Below are 16,173 nucleotides of genomic sequence, written 5' to 3' on the forward strand. Positions count from 1 at the left end.
CTGAGATCTTGCTCACCCTGGGACTTTGCTCACCCAGAGACCTTGCACACCCAGGGAACTTGCTCATCCTGAGACCTTGCTCAACCAGAGACCTTGCTCACCCATGGACCTTGCTCACCCTGGGGCCTTACTCACCCAGGGACCTTGCTCACCCAGGCACCTTACTAACCCAGGACCTTGCTCACCCTGGGATCTTGCTCACCCTGGGACCTTGCTAACCCAGGGACCTTGCTCACTCAGGGGCCTTGCATACCCAGGGAACTTGTTCACCCTGAGACCTTGCTCACCTAGGGACCTTGCTCACCCAGGGACCTTGCACACAAAGGGAATTTGTTCACCCTCAGACCTTGCTCACCCAGGGACCTTGCTCACCCAGGGACTTTGCTCATCCAGGGACCTTGTTCACCCAGGAACCTTGCTCACCCAGGGACCTTGCTCATCCTGGGACCTTGCTCACCCAGGGACCTTGCTCACCCAGGGACCTTGCTCACACTGGGACATTGCTCACCCTGAGACCTTGCTCACCCAGTGACCTTGCTCACCTAGGGACCTTGCTCACCCAGGGACCTTGCTCCCCCAGGGACCTTGCTCCCCTAGGGACCTTGCTCACCCAGGGACCTTGCTCACAAAGGGACCTTGCTCACCCAGAGGCCTCCCTCACCGAGGGACCTTGCTCCCCTAGGGACCTTGCTCACGCAGGGACCTTGCTCACCTAGGGACCTTGCTCACCCAGGGACCTTACTCCCCCAGGGACCTTGCTCACCCAGAGATCTTACTCACCAAGGGACTTTGCTCACCCAGGGACCTTGCTCCCCCAGGGACCTTGCTCACCAAGGAACCTTGTTCATCCTGTGGCCTTGCTCACATTGGGACCTTGCTTACTCAAGGGCCTTGCTCACCCAGGGACCTTGCTCACCCAGGGACCTTGCTCACCCAGGGATCTTGCTCACACAGGATCCTTGCACACCCAGGGACCTTGCTCACCCAGGGACCTTGCTCACCCAGGGACCTTGCTCACCCAGGGACTTTGCACACCCAGGGACCTTGCACTCGCAGGGAACTTGCTCACCCTGAGATCTTGCTCACCCTGGGACTTTGCTCACCCAGAGACCTTGCACACCCAGGGAACTTGCTCATCCTGAGACCTTGCTCAACCAGAGACCTTGCTCACCCAGGGACCTTGCTCACCCAGGGACCTTGCCTACCCATGGACCTTGCTCACCCTGGGGCCTTACTCACCCAGGGACCTTGCTCACCCAGGCACCTTACTAACCCAGGACCTTGCTCACCCTGGGATCTTGCTCACCCTGGGACCTTGCTAACCCAGGGACCTTGCTCACTCAGGGGCCTTGCATACCCAGGGAACTTGTTCACCCTGAGACCTTGCTCACCTAGGGACCTTGCTCACCCAGGGACCTTGCACACAAAGGGAATTTGTTCACCCTCAGACCTTGCTCACCCAGGGACCTTGCTCACCCAGGGACTTTGCTCATCCAGGGACCTTGTTCACCCAGGAACCTTGCTCACCCAGGGACCTTGCTCATCCTGGGACCTTGCTCACCCAGGGACCTTGCTCACCCAGGGACTTTGCACACCCAGGGACCTTGCACTCGCAGGGAACTTGCTCACCCTGAGATCTTGCTCACCCTGGGACTTTGCTCACCCAGAGACCTTGCTCACCCAGGGACCTTGCTCACCCAGGGACCTTGCTCACCCAGGGACTTTGCACACCCAGGGACCTTGCACTCGCAGGGAACTTGCTCACCCTGAGATCTTGCTCACCCTGGGACTTTGCTCACCCAGAGACCTTGCACACCCAGGGAACTTGCTCATCCTGAGACCTTGCTCAACCAGAGACCTTGCTCACCCATGGACCTTGCTCACCCTGGGGCCTTACTCACCCAGGGACCTTGCTCACCCAGGCACCTTACTAACCCAGGACCTTGCTCACCCTGGGATCTTGCTCACCCTGGGACCTTGCTAACCCAGGGACCTTGCTCACTCAGGGGCCTTGCATACCCAGGGAACTTGTTCACCCTGAGACCTTGCTCACCTAGGGACCTTGCTCACCCAGGGACCTTGCACACAAAGGGAATTTGTTCACCCTCAGACCTTGCTCACCCAGGGACCTTGCTCACCCAGGGACTTTGCTCATCCAGGGACCTTGTTCACCCAGGAACCTTGCTCACCCAGGGACCTTGCTCATCCTGGGACCTTGCTCACCCAGGGACCTTGCTCACCCAGGGACCTTGCTCACACTGGGACATTGCTCACCCTGAGACCTTGCTCACCCAGTGACCTTGCTCACCTAGGGACCTTGCTCACCCAGGGACCTTGCTCCCCCAGGGACCTTGCTCCCCTAGGGACCTTGCTCACCCAGGGACCTTGCTCACAAAGGGACCTTGCTCACCCAGAGGCCTCCCTCACCGAGGGACCTTGCTCCCCTAGGGACCTTGCTCACGCAGGGACCTTGCTCACCTAGGGACCTTGCTCACCCAGGGACCTTACTCCCCCAGGGACCTTGCTCACCCAGAGATCTTACTCACCAAGGGACTTTGCTCACCCAGGGACCTTGCTCCCCCAGGGACCTTGCTCACCAAGGAACCTTGTTCATCCTGTGGCCTTGCTCACATTGGGACCTTGCTTACTCAAGGGCCTTGCTCACCCAGGGACCTTGCTCACCCAGGGACCTTGCTCACCCAGGGATCTTGCTCACACAGGATCCTTGCACACCCAGGGACCTTGCTCACCCAGGGACCTTGCTCACCCAGGGACCTTGCTCACCCAGGGATCTTGCTAACCCAGGAACCTTGCTCACCCTGGTACCTTGCTCACCCTGGGACCTTGCTAACCCAGGGACCTTGCTCATTCAGGGACCTTGTTCACCCTGGGACCTTGCTCACCCAGGGACCTTGCTCAACCAGGGACCTTGTACACCCAGGGGCCTTGCACAAGCAGGGAACTTGCTCACCATGAGACCTTGCTCAACCATGGACTTTGCTCACCCAGGGACCTTGCTCACCCAGGGACCTTGCTCACCCAGGAACCTTGCTCACCCAGGGACCTTGCACACCCAGGGACCTTGCACACCCAGGGAACTTGCTCATCCTGAGACCTTGCTCACCCTGGGGCCTTGCTCACCCAGGGACCTTGCTCACCCAGGCATCTTACTAACCCAGGGACCTTGCTCACGCAGGGACCTTGCTCACGCAGGGACCTTGCTCACCCAGGGACCTTGCTCACCCAGGCATCTTACTAATCCAGGGACCTTGCTCACCCAAGGACCTTGCTCACCCAGGGACCTTGCTCACCCTGGGACCTTGCTAAACCAGGAACCTTGCTCACTCTCGGGCCTTGCATACCCAGGGAACTTGTTCACCCTGAGACCTTGCTCACCCATGGACCTTGCTCTCCCAGAGACCTTGCTCACCCAGGGACCTTGCTCATCCAGAGACCTTGCTCACCCAGGAACCTTGCTAACCCAGGGACCTTGCTCACCCAGGGCCCTTGCTCACCCAGGGACCTTGCTCACTCAGGGACCTTGCTCACCCTGGGACCTTGCTCACCCTGAGACCTTGCTCACCCAGGGACCTTGCTCACCTAGGGACCTTGCTCACCCAGGGACCTTGCTCCCCCAGACACCTTGCTCACCCAGGGACCTTGCTCACCCAGGGACCTTGCTTCCCCAGGGACCTTGCTCACCCAGGGACCTTGCTCATCTACGGACCTTGCTCACTCAGGGACCTTGCTCCCCTAGGGACCTTGCTCACCCGGGGACCTTGCTCACCCAGGAACCTTGCTCACCCAGGGACCTTGCTCACCCATGGCCCTTGCTCACCCAGGGACCTTGCTCGCCCAGGGATCTCGCTCACCCTGGGACCTTGCTCACCCTGAGACCTTGCTCACCAAGGGACCTTGCTCACCTAGGGACCATGCTCACCCAGGGACCTTGCTCCCCCAGAGACCTTGCTCACCCAGGGACCTTGCTCACCTAGGGACCTTGCTCACCCAGGGACCTTGCTCCCCCAGAGACCTTGCTCATTCAGGGACCTTGCTCCCTCAGGGACCTTGCTCACCCGGGGACCTTGCTCACGTAGAGACCTTGCTTACCCAGGGACCTTGCTCCCCCAGGGACCTTGCTCACCCTGGGATCTTACTCACCAAGGGACCTTGCTCACCCAGGGACCTTGCTCCCCAAGGGACTTTGCTCACCCAGGGACCTTGCTCACCAGGGGACCTTGCTCACCCATCGGCCTTGCTCACCCAGGGACCTTGCTGACCCAGGAACCTTGCACACCCAGGGACCTTGCTCACCCATGGCCCTTGCTCACCCAGGGACCTTGCTCACCCAGGGACCTTGCTCACCCTGGGACCTTGCTCACCCGGAGACCTTGCTCACCCAGGGACCTTGCTCACCTAGGGACCTTGCTCACCCAGGGACCTTGCTCCCCCAGAGACCTTGCTCACCCAGGGACCTTGCTCACGTAGGGACCTTGCTCACCCAGGGACCTTGCTCCCCCAGGGACCTTGCTCACCCTGGGACCTTGCTCACCTACGGACCTTGCTCACTCAGGGACCTTGCTCCCCCAGGGACCTTGCTCACCCGGGGACCTTGCTCACGTAGAGACCTTGCTTACCCAGGGACCTTGCTCCCCCAGGGACCTTGCTCACCCTGGGACCTTGCTCACCCTGGGACCTTGCTCACCTAGGGACCTTGCTCACCCTGGGACCTTGCTCACCCTGGGACCTTGCTCACCCTGGGACCTTGCTCACCCAGGGACCTTGCTCACCCTGGGACCTTGCTCACCCAGGGACCTTACTCACCCTGGGACCTTGCTCACCCAGGGACCTTGCTCACCCTGGGACCTTGCTCACCTAGGGACCTTGCTCACCCAGGGACCTTGATCACCCTGGGACCTTGCTCACCCAGGGACCTTGCTCACCCAATATGAAATCCCAATACGGGAACGTATCCAATAAAGATGTCTTAAAATTCACTTGCCATGGGTTCAACTCCCATCCGTTCCCAGGTTTGCTTGCAATCGTATTGTTATGATATCGTGGGTTATAATGGCGGCTTTGGAAGGACTTGAGCTAGAGCTCGCCACAGTCACGCTGGTGTGGGAATAGTCTGTAAATCCTGCATTTGTGGTCACAGTGGTGGCCCATGCTCTCGTTCCTATGGTGCACAGAATTATACCTAGTTGTATGACTCTTATTAGGGCCAACTGGCCCAGTGGTTAAAGCACTGGCCTCAGAGTTTCACCTCTCACTTACCATAAGTTCAAACCCCAACCGTTTCTTGGTTTCTTCTTTTTCTTCTTCTTTTTCATCTTCTTCTTCTTCTTCTTCTTCTTCTTATTATTATTATTATTATTATTATATTTATTATTATTATTATTATTATTATTATTATTGTTGTTATTATTGTTATTATTATTATTATTATTATTGTTATTGTTATTATTATTATTATTATTATTATTATTATTATTATTATTATTATTATTATTATTATTGTTATTGTTATTATTATTATTATTATTATTATTATTATTATTATTATTATTATTATGCAAGTGATGTCACAGTCTGTTGGTAACGTCAGGTAATTAAGGTTGATGCAGAGGGAAGGTAGCTCAGACTTCTTGGATCAAGAACCCTTGACCCACATAAAGGCACAAAGCTTCCTCTAAAGTGAAAGAGACGAGAGAAGATTTGTGAAAGTTGTGAGTGGTCAGGGCTAGCAGGTGCACCACAGTGTGCACCACAGTGTGCACCACAGTGTGCACCACAGTGTGCACCACAGTGTGCACCACAGTGTGCACCACAGTGTGCACCACAGTGTGCACCACAGTGTGCACCACAGTGTGCACCACAGTGTGCACCACAGTGTGCACCTCAGTGTGCACCACAGTGTGCACCTCAGTGTGCACCACAGTGTGCACCACAGTGTGCACCACAGTGTGCACCACAGTGTGCACCACAGTGTGCACCACAGTGTGCACCTCAGTGTGCACCACAGTGTGCACCACAGTGTGCACCACAGTGTGCACCTCAGTGTGCACCACAGTGTGCACCACAGTGTGCACCACAGTGTTCACCTCAGTGTGCACCACAGTGTGCACCACAGTGTGCACCACAGTGTGCACCACAGTGTGCACCACAGTGTGCACCACAGTGTGCACCACAGTGTTCACCTCAGTGTGCACCACAGTGTGCACCACAGTGTGCACCACAGTGTGCACCACAGTGTGCACCACAGTGTGCACCACAGTGTGCACCACAGTGTGCACCACAGTGTGCACCTCAGTGTGCACCACAGTGTGCACCACAGTGTTCACCTCAGTGTGCACCACAGTGTGCACCAGTGTGCACCACAGTGTGCAAAACAGTGTGCACCTCAGTGTGCACCACAGTGTGCACCACAGTGTGCACCACAGTGTTCACCTCAGTGTGCACCACAGTGTGCACCACAGTGTGCACCACAGTGTGCACCACAGTGTGCACCACAGTGTGCACCTCAGTGTGCACCACAGTGTGCACCACAGTGTGCACCACAGTGTGCACCACAGTGTGCACCACAGTGTGCACCACAGTGTGCACCACAGTGTGCACCTCTGTGTGCACCAGTGTGCACCACTGTGCACCAGTGTGCACCTCTGTGTGCACCACAGTGTGCACCACAGTGTGCACCACAGTGTGCACCTCAGTGTGCACCACAGTGTGCACCACAGTGTGCACCACAGTGTGCACCACAGTGTGCACCACAGTGTGCACCACAGTGTGCACCACAGTGTGCACCTCTGTGTGCACCACAGTGTGCACCACAGTGTGCACCACAGTGTGCACCTCTGTGTGCACCACAGTGTGCACCACAGTGTGCACCACACTGTGCACCACAGTGTGCACCACAGTGTGCACCACAGTGTGCACCACAGTGTGCACCACAGTGTGCACCACAGTGTGCACCACAGTGTGCACCTCTGTGTGCACCACAGTGTGCACCACAGTGTGCACCACAGTGTGCACCTCAGTGTGCACCACAGTGTGCACCACAGTGTGCACCACAGTGTGCACCACAGTGTGCACCTCAGTGTGCACCACAGTGTGCACCACAGTGTGCACCACAGTGTGCACCACAGTGTGCACCACAGTGTGCACCACAGTGTGCACCACAGTGTGCACCACAGTGTGCACCTCTGTGTGCACCACAGTGTGCACCACAGTGTGCACCACAGTGTGCACCTCAGTGTGCACCACAGTGTGCACCACAGTGTGCACCACAGTGTGCACCACAGTGTGCACCTCAGTGTGCACCACAGTGTGCACCACAGTGTGCACCACAGTGTGCACCTCAGTGTGCACCACAGTGTGCACCACAGTGTGCACCACAGTGTGCACCTCAGTGTGCACCACAGTGTGCACCACAGTGTGCACCACAGTGTGCACCACAGTGTGCACCTCAGTGTGCACCACAGTGTGCACCACAGTGTGCACCACAGTGTGCACCTCAGTGTGCACCACAGTGTGCACCACAGTGTGCACCACAGTGTGCACCACAGTGTGCACCACAGTGTGCACCACAGTGTGCACCACAGTGTGCACCTCAGTGTGCACCACAGTGTGCACCTCAGTGTGCACCACAGTGTGCACCACAGTGTGCACCTCAGTGTGCACCACAGTGTGCACCACAGTGTGCACCACAGTGTGCACCTCAGTGTGCACCACAGTGTGCACCTCTCATGGTGCACCACAGTGTGCACCTCAGTGTGCACCACAGTGTGCACCTCTGTGTGCACCACAGTGTGCACCACAGTGTGCACCTCTGTGTGCACCACAGTGTGCACCACAGTGTGCTCCACAATGTGCACCACAGTGTGCACCACAGTGTGCACCACAGTGTGCACCACAGTGTGCACCACAGTGTACACCACAGTGTGCACCTCTCATGGTGCACCACAGTGTGCACCTCTCATGGTGCACCACAGTGTGCACCTCTCATGGTGCACCACAGTGTGCACCTCTCATGGTGCACCACAGTGTGCACCTCTCATGGTGCACCACAGTGTGCACCTAAGTGTGCACCAAATTGTGCACCTCTCATGGTGCACCACACTGTGCACCTCTCTTGGTGCGCCACAGTGTGCACCTCAGTGTGCACCACAGTGTGCACCTCTCATGGTGCACCACAGTGTGCACCTCAGTGTGCACCACAGTGTGCACCTCTCATGGTGTACCACAGTGTGCACTTGTCATGGTGCACCACAGCGTGCACCTCTCATGGTGCACCACAGTGTGCACCTCTCATGGTGCACCACAGTGTGCACCTATCATGGTGCACCACAGTGTGCACCTCTCATGGTGCACCACAGTGTGCACCTCTCATGGTGCACCACAGTGTGCACCTGTCATGGTGCACCACAGTGTGCACCTGTCATGGTGCACTACAGTGTGCACCTCTCATGTTGCACCACAGTGTGCACCTCTCATGGTGCACCACAGTGTGCACCTCTCATGGTGCACCACAGTGTGCACCTCTCATGGCGCACCACAGTGTGCACCTCTCATGGTGCACCAGTGTGCACCTCTCATGGTGCACCACAGTGTGCACCTCTCGTGGTGCACCACAGTGTGCACCTCTCATGGTGCACCACAGTGTGCACCTCTCATGGTGTACCACAGTGTGCACCTCTTATGGTGCACCTCAATGTGCACCTCTCATGGTGCACCACACCGTGTGTCACCTCTCATCGTGCACCACACAGTGTGCACCTCTCATGGTGCACCACACAGTGTGCACCTCTCATGGTGCACCACACAGTGTGCACCTGTCAGGGTGCACCACACAGTGTGCACATCTCATGGTGCACCACACAGTGTGCACCTCTCATAGTACACCACACTTTGTGCACCTTTCATGGTGCACTACACCGTGTGTCACCTCTCTTTGTGCACCACAATGTACACATTTTATGGTGCACCACACCATGTGTCACCATACTAGTTGCACTACAATGTCACCATACTGGTTGCGTTACACTGTCACCATACTGGATGCACTACATCATGTGTGACTATACTAGTTCCATTACTCTATATTTCACTATCGTTTCTACACCATATTATGCGTCCCCATCCATGTTTCACCACACTGTTTCACCATCCTAGTTGTACCACAAGATATGTCACCATTCTAGCTGCAACATCCCGTTTGCCAATATGAGAGTTGCTATGTACCTCGTATCTGTCTACCTGGAGTATACTTGCAGGGGGTTCCGGGGGTCAACGCCCCCGCGGTCCTATCCATGATCAGACCTCGTTGTGGATCAGGGCCTGATCAACTAGGCTATTATTGCTGGACGCAGGTAGTCCAACGCATGAACCACAGCCCGGCTGGTCAGGTGCTGACTTTAAATATCTGTCCGTTTACTTCTTGAAGACAGCCAGGGGGTTATTAGTAACTCCTCCTATGCCTGGTGGGAGGCTGTTGAACAGTCTTGGGCCCCTGACACTTAATGTGTTTTCTCTTAATGAGCTCATGGCACCCGTACTTTTCATTAGGGGGATGTTGCGCCGTCTGCCTAGTTTCTTGTTTTTGTAGGGAGTGATTTCTGTATGCAAATACTCACAAAAGTGGGCAGGATAAGAAACATAAATCTTCCAGTATAAATGCCACCAAAAGACAATATAAATACTATAATGATCCAGAGCTACACAATCTAACACATGCAGCAGCTAGGAGGATTGGTAAAGCATACCGTGAATGTAGAACCCCAGACCTGCTCAGAACGTTCCAAGCTGCACTAACAAATGCAAGGAATAGAAAGGAAGAACTTAGGCAACAGGAATGGGAACAATTTGTTAGTGGATTAAATAGGTCCACCCCTTTGAGTTTGGCTTGGAAAGGTATAAATAAAATAACCAGGAAAAACACCGGCAATGTTGCTCATCCCTTTCCTTTTGAAAAAGCAGATGACCTCATAAATGACTGGTCCAAAACATCCAGGCATGAAAACATTCCATCTCATATTAGAAAAAATTAGAGAGTACTTCTGAAGAAATGTTGAAATTGACTAATTTTATGAGCCAAAATATTGATTAGAGTGATTGCCTCTTTACCGAGTATGAATTAGATAATGCATTAACTGAAGGTCGATCAACTGCTCCTGGAGAGGATGTTATAACCTATGATATTCTCAGAACTCTAAGGCACGTGCCTGATAACCCTTTGTTGGCACTGTGTTGCAACCCCTGAATGGGTTACAATGATGATTATGTATATATGTAATGTATATTACCTTTTCATTTAATTTTATATTGCTTATATTTGCGATGATAGCTAAATCGTAAATGTATGACTTTATATTATTATTTGACTATTATATTGTTATTTAGCTTATGTTGTTAGGATGTATATAAAATGTGCTCAGTTAGGCTTGATTGTCAAACTACTGTAATTATCGCTTGTCGCTCGTTATACTGCCGGCTTCTGAGCTGCAGTTGTCCACGTAGCTATCACGTGATCGAGGGGGGGTGTCCTCACCTCTCGTGAAATTGTCAGTCTGCTGGAGACTCGCTTGGTGGTTGGACAGATTGTCTGTCTCATTATTCTTGTTAGTTCTGTAGAACTTTGTTCTCAGAACATTGTATAGACTTAGTGATTTTCGACGTTGTACTGAGGTTGTGTGTCACATAGACACTCTGAATATCTCAGGTCCTTAGCTATAGCTTCTGACCTAATTTTGTACTGGTTCCTGTGTATTGTCACAGTCACAGTTTTACCTATGCTGAACAAAGATTCAGTATTATGGGAGGTTTGTAACTTTTGTGGAGGATCTGCTGATGGTCCCTACTTAGTGTCGTTATATTATTTCCCAGTTCCTGATTCTGTGTCGCAGTCGCTTGATATTGCATTGCTATTGGGCTTAGCATTCTTTGTTGTTCAAGCAGACTGTTCGGGTTGCCAGTCGGTCAAGAAGTTAGTTTATTGGAGGACTTTGTCAGTCACTTGTTTAAGTCTTATTCGAGTCTTGAGACATAGCTAACTACTTAAGAGCACTTAAACGCATACACACACTTGTACATATTTGTAATATCTTATTAAATGTTAATGTACCTGATGGTACTTAAGAATTATAAATGTGATATGTGCTTTCAGCACAATAATATTGAACTCGAGAGACTGATTTTATTTTGATTGCTGTAATTAATTGAATTTGATAATATACTTCTAGACAACTTACTACTTAATAAATTTATTAAATTTTAATTTCTCTAGTTAGTAGCCTACCAGTTGTAATCCTGAAGCACTATTGAATAATACAGAATTTTAATGGATAATTGGACAAGGATACTGACTACTTGTTACGAAAACCCAGTAACAGGCTGGATGCTAGAAGGGCAGTCCTTTCTAGTATTCACTGGAGATCTCTAAGCTTTTAGAATCGCGTTTTTTGTAACAAATGGGGGCCTGTCCGGGATGCTCTTGATCCAAGGTGTTGGAGAAATTGTCCAGTTTGACATACTAGTAACTCTATGGTCAAACACTTTGAGTACTTTCCTAATCTGAAGACTTTGAGTTTAGTCTTGTACAACATACCAGGTGGATGTATGTACCTGACTGAGTCTCTTGATCCAAGGAGATGGAAATACTGTTTATGAGTTCTAACTCTAAGACAATCAACACTAAAATTCCTATTAGGATTATAGTTTCCAATAATCACTCTCTCGTAGTACAATTATTTTCGTGATGTATGCTAAAGTGAAACAGTTAATTGATACTCTGACTTTGTCTGAGTTAAGTACATTAAAACTTCAGACGTGTTGGCAAGTAGCCAAATATCTCGGTGTGACGTATAACAGGAATTACACCGCAGAAACTGTCAGAGCATTAATTAAAGATATTTTGTTTCCTGCTCATACAGAGATGTCTGATTATGATTCAGATTCAGAAAGCCTAGTGTCACAATTAGGAAGTATGACTATTTGATGAAGAAAGAACAACTAGAGCAGAAGTGAGCCTAGTGTCTGAGCCTAGTGTAGATCAGTTCTCGCTCGCTCCTTCCTTCACTGACACTATAGTACAGAGTATAGCTGTTAGTATGACACAGCCTAATACTAGTACAGTGTATGATACACCTGTATCTACTTATCCTAGACCAGATCTAGACTCTCTAGAGACGGCTGGACCAAGTGTCCGACCTAAGGACCGTCCAGACCATGTTAATTTCCCTACTCCTCCATTGCCCACTGGTCCTATCTCTCAGGAACAGTTTGAGAGGTTGGAACGCCTCATTATGTTGCAGACTGCACAAATAGAGGCACAGAGGAGATTGAACGAAGAAGATTTCCAAAGAGAAAATGTTCGTCTGGGAAGACAACAGACTGATAGATCACAGGACCCATTTAATGTGCAGAAAGCTGCATCCATGGTTCCTAAGTTTTTTGAAAGTGACTTAGACACATATTTTGATGTGTTTGAGAACCAGGCTCGTGCTATGAACTGGCCACGTAAGCACTGGGCAACATTGCTTCATACTGCGTTGACGGGAAGAGCTCAAACGTGTTCTGCCGCCTTACCATTTGCTAAGTACATTAGTTATGACGCTGTCAAACAAACTATTCTAGAGACATATAACTTGTTACCTGTAAGTTATCAAAGAGCATTTCGTACGTTACAACGACGAAAAGACCAAACTTGTGTAGAGTTTGCTCGTGAGAAAAAAGTTGCATTTGAGAGATGGTCTAGAGCTGCTAAGTGTAACAACTACGACAGCCTTGTTCAGTTGTTACTACACGAAGAGTTTAACAACTGTATGTCTGCTGACATACAAGAATATCTGATCGATCATACTACCTCAGATATTCTGGAAACTGCAGCATTAGCAGACAATTACGAGATTTCTCACGAACTGGTACGTACTAAAACACTCAGAAACAAGGTAACTAAAAATTGTCCTAGAAGTTGGCAACCTAAATCAGCTGCTCATTGCCGGCCTGATGTACCTGTTACTGTAACTTCTTGTACCTTTACCAGGAAAACTCACAATCCTGAATCTGTCTCTGTGGCTAGACAGAAATCTGGTATCGAGAAGAAGAAAGTTAAATGTACCTATTGTAACAGAAAAGGACATACTAGAGAGTATTGCTATAAGTTAGAAGGAGATACAAGAAACAGTCGTGCGGCTGGCGCCCCCACTCAAGTCGTATCCTCTTCAGAGCAACAAAGACACCAAAATCCTAGCAATACCTCTGATCCTACTGTTTTAGATAATGTTACTCAGGATAGATGACTAGCGTCAGAAAGTGTATCTGACGAAAAGATTCGTTCAGCGATGAGTCCTTACTTTTCGAGAGATAAAGTAGGATTTGACGAATCACATCTAACTGAGATAATTTCTTTCAGAGACACTGGCAGTTATCTCACGTTATTAAGAGAAGATGTACTGCCCATAACTGACGATACCTATTGCAAGATAGATGTATTGTTAGAAGCCTATGGAGGGGCTGTTATAAAAGTGCCTCTGCACAAAGTTTATATTGAAACAAGCTATTATACTGGTTATATTTCAGTGGGTATATCCAGTGGTGTATTTCCCATCAGGTCAGTGGACTTGTTGATAGGGAACGATATCCTTCATGCTGGTATATGTAAAGAACCACTTGTGATTGATAATACCACTGATGATAATTATGCCATTGAAGCTTGTAGAGAGAAACCTATTTTATTTCCTCTCAGCGCAATTACTAGAGCTATGTCAAAGATACAACAACCATCCTTATCTCCTGTTGAGTTAGTTGATGACAATGATTTGGGGTTGAATATGTTGTTTAGTGACGCTCTGCGCCCAGGGTCATTAACACTGACTCCCCCCGGTCATCAACCTAGTCAAGACACAACTGACGTTAAATTTCTAACTCATGATGATTTAATCAAGGATCAGTTTGTTGATCAGTCACTGGAAAGACTAAGAGATATAGCAGTTACTGAGAGTGAAGCAAAGGATCTCGATAATTGTTACTATTATAGTAACGGTGTACTGATGGAGAAAAATACATGTAAGTTGTCAGCTGATAGTGTTTCCACGACAGTCAAGCATCTCGTTGTGTTACCAGTTACATTTCGTGAACAAGCCATTGATTTTGCTCACAATAGTCCCATAGGAGGACATTTGGGTGTCAAGAAGACACTCGGTAAACTGGCAAAACATTTTACTTGGCCAAAGATGAAGGAAACAGTAGCTGATCATGTGCGACGTTGCCACGTGTGTCAAGTGACAGGCAAGCCAGCACACTCACCTCCACCTACTCCTCTCACTGAGCTTACTAGTAGCAAAGTTCAGTTCACCTCGACTAGAGATTGTTCAGACTCGTTCAAAAGGTTGAAGCGCTTGCTATCCTCTGCTCCTGTGTTGAAAAGTCCTAATTTCAATCTTCCCTTCTTTTTACATATAGATGCGAGTTGTTATGCAGTGGGCGCTGTGCTGCTCCAACAGTCAACTTCCACTGATATTCTCCATCCTATATGTTACTATTCATCTAAGCTCAAACGACACCAGAAAAATTATGCCACTATTGAGAAAGAAGCTCTAGCTCTTGTGGTGTCATTGGAACATTTTGACGTGTATTTGGGCACTTCTCCATTTAAAATTAACGTTTTTTCAGACCACAATCCACTCACTTATATTAATACCATGAAAAGTAAAAATGCTAGGATCATGAGGTGGGCCCTCAGAATCCAACCTTATTCTATTAGTATAAAACACATAAGTGGTCATTATAATGTAATTGCTGACGCTCTGTCTCGTCCTTAATAATTATCAATTACATTAAATTAACGTAATTTTATGCCCAAATACGTTTTGTTACTTGCTATGTCAAATTCAGTAAAGTAACTTAATCCCTCCAGCCCATATTAACTATATATACTCATGTCATGTCTAATTATTATATTTATATATTCACAGTAATGTTGTGTGAGGAGGAAACAAGCTGAGTGTTGAGTGGGTAGTGTCGTGTGGGAGATGGTACTGCGCGACGCAACACTGTCCTGCCGCAGACCCCCCCCTTCACTACACGCCTTAAGCTGTTTCATACTCAGATGTTCATACTGCCTCGCATTCCACAACCACTACTTAAGAGTGGAATGCAGTCTCCTCTACTATGATCGAGCCTCAACGTGCCCTCCTTTTCAGCGCTATCCTGTCTCTACACTGATGTATATAACCACGAGTATGCAGAAATACGATACTGTGTACTGCCCTAGTTAGGGGCATATCCTAGTGACGGACGCTGTAAAATTTTAGAAGTGCTTGGCACAAGAGACTCGGATTAATATTTTATTGATATAAGTAACCAGAAATAATGTGATAGACATTCATGCAACTCCTAGTGCGACCCTCTGTCGTGTTGGGGGGGGTGTTGCAACCCCTGAATGGGTTACAATGATGATTATGTATATATGTAATGTATATTACCTTTTCATTTAATTTTATATTGCTTATATTTGCGATGATAGCTAAATCGTAAATGTATGACTTTATATTATTATTTGACTATTATATTGTTATTTAGCTTATGTTGTTAGGATGTATATAAAATGTGCTCAGTTAGGCTTGATTGTCAAACTACTGTAATTATCGCTTGTCGCTCGTTATACTGCCGGCTTCTGAGCTGCAGTTGTCCACGTAGCTATCACGTGATCGAGGGGGGGTGTCCTCACCTCTCGTGAAATTGTCAGTCTGCTGGAGACTCGCTTGGTGGTTGGACAGATTGTCTGTCTCATTATTCTTGTTAGTTCTGTAGAACTTTGTTCTCAGAACATTGTATAGACTTAGTGATTTTCGACGTTGTACTGAGGTTGTGTGTCACATAGACACTCTGAATATCTCAGGTCCTTAGCTATAGCTTCTGACCTAATTTTGTACTGGTTCCTGTGTATTGTCACAGTCACAGTTTTACCTATGCTGAACAAAGATTCAGTATTATGGGAGGTTTGTAACTTTTGTGGAGGATCTGCTGATGGTCCCTACTTAGTGTCGTTATATTATTTCCCAGTTCCTGATTCTGTGTCGCAGTCGCTTGATATTGCATTGCTATTGGGCTTAGCATTCTTTGTTGTTCAAGCAGACTGTTCGGGTTGCCAGTCGGTCAAGAAGTTAGTTTATTGGA

The sequence above is a fragment of the Cherax quadricarinatus genome, chromosome 11, assembly GCF_038502225.1.
Source record: "Cherax quadricarinatus isolate ZL_2023a chromosome 11, ASM3850222v1, whole genome shotgun sequence".
NCBI classification, from domain to species: Eukaryota; Metazoa; Arthropoda; class Malacostraca; order Decapoda; family Parastacidae; genus Cherax; species Cherax quadricarinatus.